The sequence below is a fragment of the Sus scrofa genome, chromosome 3, assembly GCF_054392235.1.
Source record: "Sus scrofa isolate SSC_HxYL_T2T_F1_AM1 chromosome 3, Sscrofa_HxYL_maternal_Yorkshire_Landrace_v2.0, whole genome shotgun sequence".
Classification (NCBI taxonomy): domain Eukaryota; kingdom Metazoa; phylum Chordata; class Mammalia; order Artiodactyla; family Suidae; genus Sus; species Sus scrofa.
The window spans coordinates 10620253-10632382 of NC_139385.1; the positions used below are offsets into that span (position 1 = coordinate 10620253).

The 12130-nt window shown below is 46.6% G+C and overlaps 1 protein-coding gene across 2 annotated transcripts in view; it reads left to right on the forward strand.

The window, feature by feature from the left end:
- Positions 1 to 12130, forward strand: part of FKBP6 (FKBP prolyl isomerase family member 6 (inactive)) — a 90914-nt gene that overhangs the window by 42607 nt on the left and 36177 nt on the right. The window contains exon 9 of one of the 2 annotated variants that reach the window (XM_021086318.2): positions 3641 to 3659. The exons of the other annotated variant lie outside the window; for it this stretch is intronic. The gene's annotated coding sequence lies outside the window, so the exon portion shown is untranslated. Of the gene's footprint in view, positions 1 to 3640; positions 3660 to 12130 lie in introns of those variants that run through there. 2 annotated transcript variants of the gene reach the window in all.

Sequence of the window (12130 nt, forward strand, 5' to 3'; positions counted from 1 at the left end):
GGAATAGCTGCTTTCAAGATGCCCAGGCCCCTGGTTCCCTCACCCCCTAGTAATTAGATGGTCTGGCCTGACTTCCCCAAGGCCGTGAGCTTTTCCAGGGCAGGGACAGGACGTCACCTGACTGTGGTCCTCCATTCCCCAACACGGGGGTCAGACAGGAACCCCGGTTCGTCCAATGGATCTCACTTAGGAGCTGTGGTCACACACTTCGTGAAATCCTGATGGACAAGTCAGAATGGGGAGCTTGGAATGAGTTCTGCCTGGGCTGGTTATGTCAAGGAAATCTGGTTTAAGGACCCTCAATGAAAAAGACAAATCCAGGTCAGTCAGACAAAAAGACTGTGAACGCAGCATGAGCCGTGGGGTGTGGTGACTACTAAAAAGGGCACGGCAAGGACCGGTGGGAGCCGGCAGGGGCCGGGGTTTGACTGGCTCACGCTCCAGGTGGGTCTGCAGGTTGCAGATTGGAGATGGTCACCAGCCCAGAGAAGGACCAAGGGCCCATGGACACCCTAACAACAGGGCTGCCTCCCTCCATGCTGTTTTCGAAGCCAAGTATGATGGCCTCTTCAGTGCCAGGAGAGCCCTGGGTGCCATGACCGGCAGCAACCAGTGGGCTGGAAATGCAGTGAAGATTTCTAACTTGGCTGTGAATAGTTGTTGGGAAATGTGCAGTAGACATGGACTGAAGGCCACAACAGAGTCAGCCACCTCTGACACTGGCCCCACCCTGTTCAGTCCCCATGTGGAGATAGTGCAACTCCCCAGCCCAAGGGTCCCTCCCGGGTACCATCGACCTGGGCCCCACTGCTGGGCCCATACATTTCCTGACCCCTTCAGGGGGCTCGGCCCCACAGGGCCCCCCTCCAACAGGCATTGGAGGGCCCACTTCCCCCACCCCACTTGGCGTGTGGAGTGTTAAGCACATGCCCGGCCACAGCCCATAGATGCCAGCCATCGGTAGCACAGTGGCTCCCAGCACACAAAGAGCCTTTCTCAGCCTCCAGGGAATGGATGTGAAAATCACCAAGGTGCGTTTCCAACCTCAGAATTACTCAGCAGCCTCTTCCTGCGTCACTGGTTCCTTTTTTGATTCCACGAGGAGGCACCTCCTAACCTTACTCTTAATTCTCAGGTCCCTTCCCTGCCAAGTCCTCTCTCTCCAGGCCCAGAGACCTGCCTTCCTTCTCCTCAGAGCCAATAAATGCCACTAAATGGACGTGAAATAAAGCCCCCTTTCCCCTGCTCTCTTTGCCCACCTCACCTCCTCCCCAGCATCCTTGGGCAGGAGTTGGGGGTGGGGAAAATGCCCCTCTCTGTGCCATTGATGCTGGCACCAGAGGTTCATCAGTCATCCTCTGCTTGTGACGTACAGGCTTCTTCCCTTTTGCCTCCAAATATGGCCCAGTCTCTCCCTCCTAGTAAGACTCCTTCAACCCTGCCTCCTCCTTTTCACCCATAGCCAGACCCCTTTAATTGTATTCTAGTTACTTCTTAAAAAAAAGGAAACCCATTCACTTGACTCATAACTGAAGTATAAGCACTTTCCCTCCTGTCCTTGCCCCTGCCCCATTCCTGGTCCCTTCTTGCTGTTGGCAGTTTCTTCGTTATCCTTCCAGGAGAGTTAACCACACTTACAAGAGGATGCCTTCATATAGTCTTCCTTCTTTTTAAAAAAATTAAGACATAATTCACATACCATGAATATCACTCTTTATAATTAATTGGGTTTTTTTTTTAAGAATGTTCACAGATTGTGCATCACCCCTTCCAGTTCAGGCATATTTTGATCACCTCAGACGCCAATGCCTTACCCATCAACAGTCACACCCGCCTCTCATCTCTCAGGTCCTGGCAACCACTGGTCTCCTTTCCATCTCTATGGATTGATCTATTCTGAACGTTTCATAGAAATGGAATCATACAATACGTGGCCTTCTGTGTCTGGCTTTTTTCACTTGAGCATTTTTACAAGCTTCATCCGTACTTTGGCAAGTTTCAATACTTTTTATGGTTGAATAATGGACAGTTGTGTGTGTAGTTCCCGTCGTGGCACAGTGGTTAATGTATCCGACTAGGAACCACGAGGTTGCAGGTTCGATCCCTGGCCTTGCTCAGTGGGTTAAGGATCCAGCGTTGCTGTGAGCTGTGGTGTAGGTCTCAGATGCATCTTGGCTCTGGCATAGGCCGGTGGCTATAGCTCCGATTAGACCCCTAGCCTGGGAACCTCCATATGCCATGGGAGCAGCCCTAGAAAAGGCAAAAAGACAAAAAAAAAAAAAATAGTTGTATGTTTATACACCTTTCGTCTATCCATTTATCGGTCAATAGACATTTGCTTTGTTTCCATAATGCTACTGTGAACATTTGTGTATATTTTTGTTTGAATACCTATTTTCAGTTCTTTTGGGCATATACTTAGGAATGGCATTGCTGTCTCATATGCTAATTCCACATGTCAGTTTTTTGAGGAACCGCCATACTGTTTTCCACAAAAACGGCACCATTTTACCTTCTCACCAGCCATGTCTGAGGATTCTAATTTCTCCACATCCTTGCCAACACTTGTTAGTTTCTGGTTGTAGTAGTGGTAGTTTTATAGCCATCCTAGTGGGTGTGAGCTAGTATCTCATTGTGGTTTTTTGGCTTGCATTTCCCTAAGGGCAGTTGAAGTCAAGCATCTTTTCATGTGTTTATGAACCGTTTGCATATCTTCTTTAGAGAAATGTCTGTTTAGATCCTTTGACCATTTTTTAATTGGATCATTCGTTCTTTTGTTGAATCAAGAGTTCTTTATAAACTCTGGAACTAGTCCCATATCAGATGTATGGTTTACAGACATTTTCTCCCTTTCTGTAGACTGTTTTTTTCACTTTCTTGATGGTGTCCTTTGAAGCACAGAATTTTGATGACATATGTATTTACCTATCTTTCTTCCATTGCCTGTGCTGCTGGTGTCATATAAAAGAAACCACTGCCAAATCTGAAGTTGTGAAGATGTACCTCTGTGTTTTCCTTTAAGAGTTGTATAGCTTTAGCTCTTATATTTAGGTTGTGGATCCAGTTTGAGTTAATTTTTGAATATGATATGAAGCTTCCATTCTTTTGCATGTGGATATCCAGTTTCCCAGCACCATTTGCAGAAGAGACTATTCAAGCCCAGACCTACTGAATGGCCTTGACCCCTTATCAAAAGTCAGTTGACCATGGATGTGTGTGTTTATTTCTAGACTCTTAATTCTACATCAGTTATCTGTATGTCTATCCTCATGCAACTATCAAACAGTCTTGATTACTGTAACTTTGTCGTAAGTTTGTTTTTTCGTTTTTGGTTTGTTTTTCTCCTCAGGGCTGCGCCTGCAGCATATGGAAGTTCTCAAGCCAGGGGTTGAATCAGAGCTGCAGCTGCTGGCCTACACCACAGCCACAGCAACACCAGATCTGAGCTGCATCTGCAACCTACACCACAGCTCATGGCAGCACCAGATCCTTAACCTACTGAGCGAGGCCAGGGATCGAACCTGTGTCCTCAGGAATACTAGTCGGGTTTGTAACCCTCTGAGCTCAGGAACTCGTTAGTAAGTTTTCTGACTAGGAATTTTGAGTTCTCCAACTTTGTTCTTTTTCCATTTTGTTTTAGGTATTCTGGATTCCTTGCACTTTTCCATGTGAGTTTTTGGATCAGTTTTGGCAGAAAAGGGCAGCTTTTGCAGGGGATGGATTTGGCAGGAACTGCATTGATCTGTAGATTAATTTGAGGAATATTGCTATTTTCATGATATGAAACCTTCCAGTCCACAAACGTGAATGTCTGCATTTGTTTAGCTCTTTAATGTTTCAGTGATGTCTCATGGTTTTAGCGTATCTTCCTCCTCCTGGTCAGGCCCCCACTGCCTGGCTCTTGGCTGAGTAGTCTGCACTTGCTTCCTCGGGTCCCCTGCATCGCTTGCCCTGGGGCCCACTGCTGGCAGGGCAGCACCACCACTCTGACCTAGGTCCTCAGTGACCCCCGAGCTGACAGTCCAGGGAGATCTTCCTTCTGGAAAGACGTCTTCTTGCCATGGACATCTGAGCTCACTTGCCACTTTGGAGAAGTCCTTCTCCTGTAGCTTCCACAGACTCCTTGCTCTGTCTCTCTCCTTCCCTTACCCTCCTCTCTCCTTCCCCTGCCCTTGCCCTCCTCCTCTACTGGTTCTGTAGAAATTGGGCTTCTGTCCTTGAGCATCTTCCTCTTGGGGAAACTTATCAACTCCTGAGGGCTCGGCCTCCACCTTGACCTCAGAGCCTCCTGAACCTCTTACTCCAGCGCCTTTCTCTCTGGCCCTTCTGTGCTGGGCCCCCAGGGGCCTTGAGACCACCTCTCCCTGGTCTCTTCTGGGAAACCCAGGCCTCCTCTCACGTTCCTGAGTTCAGTTAGTGATCACACACCTCGGGGTCCCTGCGTTTGACTCTCCTCCCTTGCCCCCACCTCCCAAATATCATTCCTTGTCACATCCCGTGGTTTCTGCCTCCTCACTATTCAAAAGGCACACGTAGAGCAGCACAGGATAGGCTCTACCTCTGTGCACTGGGGGGTGAAGTGAGACTGCAGCGACCCAGCCCACCAAATGACCCCTGCAGGCTGCAGAAGATGGGGTGGGGAGGCAGCGCACTGAGCGGCCAAGGGCAGAGCTCAGCAGAAGAGGAGGGAGGACCACAGCTGCAGTGCACCGTGCAGACGCCTGGGTTCAGGAGCAGTCGGTCCTGGGCAAGGCTTGGAGGGAGGGCGCAGGAGGGCAGAGGGAGGCTGGCCAGCATGGCTGGGAGACTGGCTGTGGTTGGAGACAACTGGGCTGTCATTCATCCACATTCTGCCTCCATCACTCTGGATAAGGGCACCTAACACTGAAGCTTCAGATCCCTTACCTGATGCCTGGGCCGTGGAGATCACCTCTGATCATGCTCGTGAAAATCCTTCGTAAACAGTAAAGTGCCAGATGGACATAAGGCGGCCCAAGGCCAGAAAGCAGGTCACACATGATGAAGGTCCCAAGAACCAAGTTCAAGGGCTCAGGCTAGGTTCCCGTGTGGCAAAGAGATTAGGTGGGACTCTCAGTTCCAGCTGATGGAAACCCTGCTTACTCCAGCCCAAACCAAAAGAGAACGGATTGGCTGTTTGTTGTGGGTGGCCCGGGCGGCTCTGTCTGCAGCACGCTGTGTCCTGAGGACCCAGGATGATGTCTCTGTCTCACCTGTGTCTCTCTGGGCTTTCCTCTTTCTCGCTTGCCCCTCACCTGCTGCATCTCTCACTTCTGCTTCCCTCTTGGCATTGAAGAATCCCTGGCAGCCTCAACCTCACCCCTTTCAGGTACCAAGACCCAGAGCCTCACTGCCTGCTTTCACAAGGAGGCTTTGATTGCCTTAGGGTAGGTCACTGACCAGCTCTGAACAAGTTAGGCAGCGGGTGGTGTTCTTTGATTGGCCAACAGGATCAGTGCCCTCCTTGGCTTTGGGGTGGGAGCCAAGTGATGAGGTGGAATTGGAAAGGAAGGTTCCCAGGGGCCAGGCTGTAGGCTGACATAACCTCTCCCCATACTAGGAATCTTGGCGCTTTGGAATAGGGTGATGAATCCTCCTGCGGGAGGTGGAGGCAACCCCTTGGGAGGACTGAGGAGGCCAGATCTGGGCAGTGGCCAGGAGTGCCTGTCTCATAGAGAAAGGCCGGGGTACTCTGCAGTTCCCAAGCAGTCCTTGCCTCTCCACGCGTTCTGAGAAGGGAAGCATGATGTGGCTATACCCATTTTACAGGCAGGCTGAATGGCTTTCCCAACATTAATAGGAGTTACACAGCCCCAGGTTAGTGCCCATGGTCAGAGGCAGTTTGCATAGGGAGCACTTCCCTGTGTCCAGAGCTGGTGGCAGACATGGACCCTCTTAGCCTCACCAACATGTTTGGGGGTGGGAGAGGCTCACTCTGGGTGAGGGGCTACAGGAAGGTCGCAGACTCTGCTTGAGCCTAACAGGGGCCTCAAGGAAAGCACAGGTACAGCTTGCGGGAGTTTAGCTCTGGGATGATCCAGGCGAGCTTCACGGAGGAGGCTGCCTGGAGCCCAGTGAGCACCCATGATGTGTTGAGGGCTGTGATTAGGGCCGGCAGCCCGGGGCAGAGGGACAGTCCCAGCGAGAGGAGGCAGGCGGTCCCCTGGCCTGAAGTTCGCAGACGGGAAACTCCGTGCCCCAGCTGGGGGCCTCAGGGCACCTGGAAACCACCTCCCCAGCTCCGCCCTGCCTTGGCGTGCTTCCCGCGGCTCCCGGAGTCCCCGCCGCCCAGCGATTTCTGCGCGTCAGCAAAGCGGAAACAGGGAGAGGCGCCAGCCCGGGAGCAGCGGGGACGCGGCCTGGCAGCGCAGCCGGCGGCTCCGCAGGTTCTGTTCCGCCCGCGTTTGTGTTGGCAGCTGCCCGCGGCGCGCGGCCCGGCCGATGAAAGGGCCCTCTGTCTGCGCCGGAGCGGCCCCGCTCGCCTTTCATTCTTAATATAATCTTCACTTCATTTTTAACTGAGCAGAGGTTCTCTTGGAATTTTTCCCCCTTCTTCCAAAAATACGTGTGTGTGTATTTGCAAAAGTTCCTGCCCGGTGAAGGTCAGGATTGTCCCAGGGAAGGGAAGTGCAAAACCCCAGGCGTATTCAGAACAAGACAGAAATACCTTTCTTCCTGTGCAGGGGCCTCTGCGAGGGTCGCAGCCTCCACTGGGGTGTCCCTGCTTTCCAGCTGGGTGTCTGGGGCGAGGGGATGGGGCTCCTCCTCCCATCACTGCCCAGGATGTGTGGGCTGTTTTGGAGGTGGAGGTCAGCAGGGAGCGGATGGATGCCTTCTCAAGGGGTCCCTGCCCAGAGCTGGTCAGAAAGCACTGTCGGCAGGTGTGGCCAGTGTGGGCTGGCCTCCTAGAAATGGATAGCAAGGAGAAAGGTCTCCTGGGTCTGGGGTTCTGCTTGAGGAGGCTTTTTTACTCTGTACTGATGTCTGTGGGGATGCTCAGAACAGCCTGCAGCAATGCCTGGGAACCTATCTCTAGCCAGCCCTGCCTTCACCTGGCTGGGAAGAGGGGTGTTACTCCTGAGGGAATGTCCTAGATTTTACCAAAGACTGCCATTTGAAGAGACTCCCACCTCAAGTATCATAGAGCGGGGCTCTCCATGCATGTTCCAAGGCTCTGGGCTTTAGGTGTGGTCACCCATACAGAAGAGAAACAGAAGGCTCAGAGCAGCCAGGTTCTTTACTCCAAGTCCCAGTGTGAGGGTGCAAGGGCTGGAATTGTGGGAGAAGGTGGCAGGAAGCCTAGGTTTGCCCTTCTGTGCCAGTGATTTTCAAACTGTTCTGCAGATCTTCTACCTGTTTTGAGGGCCCTGAAAATTTCCGACTCTTTAAAAAAAATTAACTTATGTCTATATTTGGACTTCTCTTTTGAGCTATATAATCTGAAAACTATCCTGCTCTAAACACATAGGAAAGCTAAGCTAAAAAACAAACAAACAAAAAAACACTGGAAGCATCTTTTTAATTCAGGAAATTAAGAAACAAAAGGAGGAGTTCCTATTGTGCCTCAGCAGGTTAAAGACCCAGCACTGTCTCTCTGAGGATGCAGGTTTGATCCCTGGCCTTACTCAGTGGGTTAAGGACCTGGCATTTCTGCAAGCTGCAGCATAGGTCACAGATGTGGCTCGAATCCAGTGTTGCCATAGCTGCGGCTTAGGCCTCTGCTGCAGCTCTGATTTGACCCCTGGCCTGGGAACTTCCATGTGTCTCAGGTACAGCCCTAAATCCCTCCTGAGAGTTTCTTACCGTGAGCCAGTGCTTGCACAAGTTTTAGATTCAAAGCGACTTTACCTGTAAACTTAAAACTGAAAAATTAACATAAATATTGGTCCCAAGCTTGATAATATCTGTGAGGTACTTAACAGAAACAAATTTAAAACTTGCTCTAAAAGAACAGATTTTCAACTGGGGTCATGCAGGACTCCCACAGATAAAGCCCTGCCAAAGATGAGTTGATAGTGCAAAGAAGAAAATTCAGCCCAGTCAAAAATCTGGAGACAGACAAACAGCAAGATTAAACACCCCAGAACAATCTGATGGAGACTATAAAATAAGTATGTTCAAAATGATAAAGAGTGAAAACGAGAGAAAAAGAACACTAGGAAAAAAAGAATAGGCAGCTGCAAGAAGAATCAAATAGAACTTCTAGAAATGAAAAATACAGTCATTTAAATTAAAAATTCATTGCATGGTTAAATGTCACATTTGCCATAGCTAAAGAGAGAGTTTTAGTGAACTAGGTAAGTTCACAGAGAAGGACAGAGATTTTTTTGCTTGTTTGTTTAAGTAACCATGGCAGAGAATATTATAGATTTCTTACAAAATGGTCAAAATTACTCAACTCTGGTCCCAATTTATTCCCTGGGATAGTGATTTATTCTCTATCCCGCTGTCATGTATAGGCCATAAACAGAGGTGTAATAAATACTTCCTTAGTTTTATAAAATTCTGTTTTCCTCCATGTGATTTTATAGCTGCAGCTTCTATTATCAAAAAGCAAAATCTTGCAGTTCCCACTATGATGCGGTGGCTTAAGGATCTGGCATTGTCTTTGCAGTGGCTGGGTTTGCTCCCTGGCCTGATGTGGTGGGTTAAAGAGGATTCACAGTTGCCACAGCTGTGGCGTAGGTCACAGCTGTGGCTGGGACTTGATTCCTGGCCTGGGGATCTTCCATATGCCTCGGCCGAGGCAAAAAAAAAAAAAAAATCTTTTCCTTCACCCCTTTAATGTAGGCTGCCTTTGCAACCTCATTTGACCAATAAAATGTGGTAGAAGTGATGTTGGTTCTGAACTTTGGCCTCGAGAGACCTTGCTCCTGTCCATTCACTCTCTTGAAACTGTGTGAAAAAGCCCAGAATGGTCTGCTGTAAGCTGAGGGACTAGATGGAACAAAGAAATGCCATCTCAGCTGAGGCCATCCTAGACCAGCCAGTCCCTTGCTGACCACATATGCGTGAGTGAGCTCAGTCAAGACCAGAACTACCCAAGTGAGCCTGGCCCAAATTGGTGATGCATAGAATCATGAGTTAAATAAATGATTGGGGTTTTTTTGTGGGTTTTTTTTGTTTGTTTGTTTGTTTTTTGCCATTTCTTGGGCCGCTCCCATCTCATATGGAGGTTATCAGGCTAGGGGTCTAATTGGAGCTGTAGCCACCGGCCTACGCCAGAGCCACAGCAATGCGGGATCCAAGCCGCATCTGCGACCTACACCACAGCTCACGGCAACGCTGGATCCTTAACCCGCTGAGCAAGGCCAGGGATTGAACCCCTAACCTCGTGGTTCCTAGACGGATTCGTTAACCACTGCGCCACGAAATGATTGTTATTTTAAGCTAGTACATTTGGGGATGATTTGTTAAATAACAAAAGCTTACTGATACAGGGAGTAAGAGACATGAATAGAACAAGAAGGTCTGACACACATCTGAGAGGAGTTCCATGGGGAAGAGAAGAGGCAGATGGTGAAGACGATACATTCAGGGAGATAATGTCTGCGAAATTCTAGTTTTTGTGAAAAATACAATCCTTAGTTTCAGAAAGCTCTGGTACCAGTAAGATGAATAAATTCACAACTATGCACATCACTGTGAAACTGCCAGAGACCATAAAGAAGATCTTAAAGGCAATCAGAGGGAAAAGACAGATTACCGTCAAAGGAGTGACCGTTACACTGCCAGGAGATTTGTAAATGGCAGCATTAGACATCCACAGAGTGTCTTAAAGAATCTTCAAACTGCTAAGAGAAAAGGAGTATATCTAGAAAATTTTAAGCCAAATTATTATTGAAGAGCAAGGGTAAAAGAAAGTTATTTTTTATACAGATTGAGAGATTTTTACTATTAACAGTATAACAATATATGTAATAGCCCAGGAGGGAGAAAGAAGCAATGATAAACAAAAATACAAATAAAAGTGAGTAAACATGAGTAAACCTAATGTTAACAGTAACCAATGTTGGGGGTATAACAAGACATAATTAAAGTATTAAACACTAATAGGCGACTAAGTTTCTTGTATTAGTTAAAGACATATGCTGTAGACATTGTTAGTTCAAGTATACAAGTTAAAATTTTAACAGTAACCTACAAAGGGAATGAATTAGGATGTACAACTTCCAAAGCAATATATGGAACAGTATATTCTTAGGAGAAAAGAATACAGAAAATGTCACCAATCTAATAGAAAGCAATAAAGGAGAAAAGGAAATGAAAGGAAAGGAAGGTAAATAGGTAGCACAATCTGAAATATAAAATTGATCACAGTGACGGTAAATGGACAGGGAGTTCCTGTTGTGGCTCAGCAGCTTATGTACCCAGCTAGTACCATGAGGATGTGGGTTCGATCGCTGGCCTCGCTCAGTGGGTTGAGGATCTGGCATTACCACGAGCTTCGGTGCAGGTCACAGATGCAGCTTGGATCCCGAGTTGCTGTGGCTGTGGTGTAGGCTGGTAGCTGCAACTCCAATTCAACCTCTAGCCTGAGAATTTTGATATGCCATGAGTGTGGCTCTAAAAGGCCAGAAGAAAAAAAAAAAAAGTAAGTGGACAAAATTTATGGAGTGTCAAATAATTAAAAGCCAAAAACATGTAAATATTAGAATCAGAAATATTGGAGGTAAAGTAATGGAAATTTTTTATTAAGCAGTTTCTAATCCAAAATTAGAAGTGGCTGGAGTTCCTGTCACTGCACAGTGGAAACAAATCCGACTAGGAACCATGAGGTTGCGGGTTTGATCCCTGACCTTGCTTAATGGGTTAAGGATCCTCCGTTGCCATGAGCTGTGGTGTAGGTGGCAGACACAGCTTGGATCCCGCATTGCTGTTGCGTAGGCCGGGGGCTGCAGCTCCCATTCCACCCCTAGCCTGGGAACTTCTGTATGCCCTGGGTGTGGCCCTAAAAAGACCAAAAAAAAAAAATAGAAGTGGTGTAGCAATATTAATATTAATCAAAAGTCTCTGTTTACAAATAAGATGGCCTATAAAATTGGGTAGTGTACCCTACGCCATCTCTCCAAAATAAAGTTATAAAATGTGAACACATAATATCTGAGGAAACAATGGCTGAAAACTCTCCAAATTTGGCAAAAGATGTAAGGCTTCAAATTCAGTAAGCCAGCAAACCACAAACAGAATAAACCCAAAGAAATTTACAACCAGACACATTCTGATTAAACTGTTGAAAACAAAATACAAAGAAGAAATATGAAAGAAGCCAGAAAAAAAACATGACCTTTTAAGAGAATAACAATTCAGATGATTGTGGATTTCTCATTAGAAACCATGGGGGCCAGAAAGATGTGGAATAACATTTTTAAAATGTGGAAAGAAAAGAACTGTAAACGCCTATTCTATATCCAATGAGAACACCCTTCAGGAATTAGGGTGGAATTAAGACATTTTCAGATGAAGGAAAACCAAAACGAATTCATTCCCAGCATACCTACTGAAAAAGAATTAGTAAAGGAAGTTTTTCAGACAGAAGGGAAATAATGCCAGAAGGAAACTTGAAGTATCGGGATTGACAGAAAAGCAATAGAAATGATAAACATCAGGGAAAATACAATAGACTATTCTTCTCTTAAGTTTTTAAAACTATGTTTGATGGTTAAAACCAAAAGTTATGGTGGTGTTTGGTGGGATTTTCAATGTATGTCAATGTTATATATGACAGTCACTGTATAAATGGGGAGAGTAAAAGGATATATATTGTAGAAAGGTTTTATAAATTCCACTTGAAGTGGTAAAATACTGCTAAGTAGACTTGAAAATTTAAGTATATATATTGTGTTCCCTGAAGCAACCACTTGAAAACTATATAAAAACACAATAGTTAAATTAAAATGAAATTCTGAAAAGCATTCAAATAATCCAAAAGACGATAAGAAAGGGGAACTAGAGAAACAAACAAGAAAAAACATAAAATTAATAAAATAGTAGACCTAAATCCAAACAGATCAATAATGACATGAAAACTAAAACAAGACCTTCCTATATTCCATCTAGAAGAAACTTACTTCAAATATAATTATTTAAATAGGCTAAAAGTAGAAAAGTG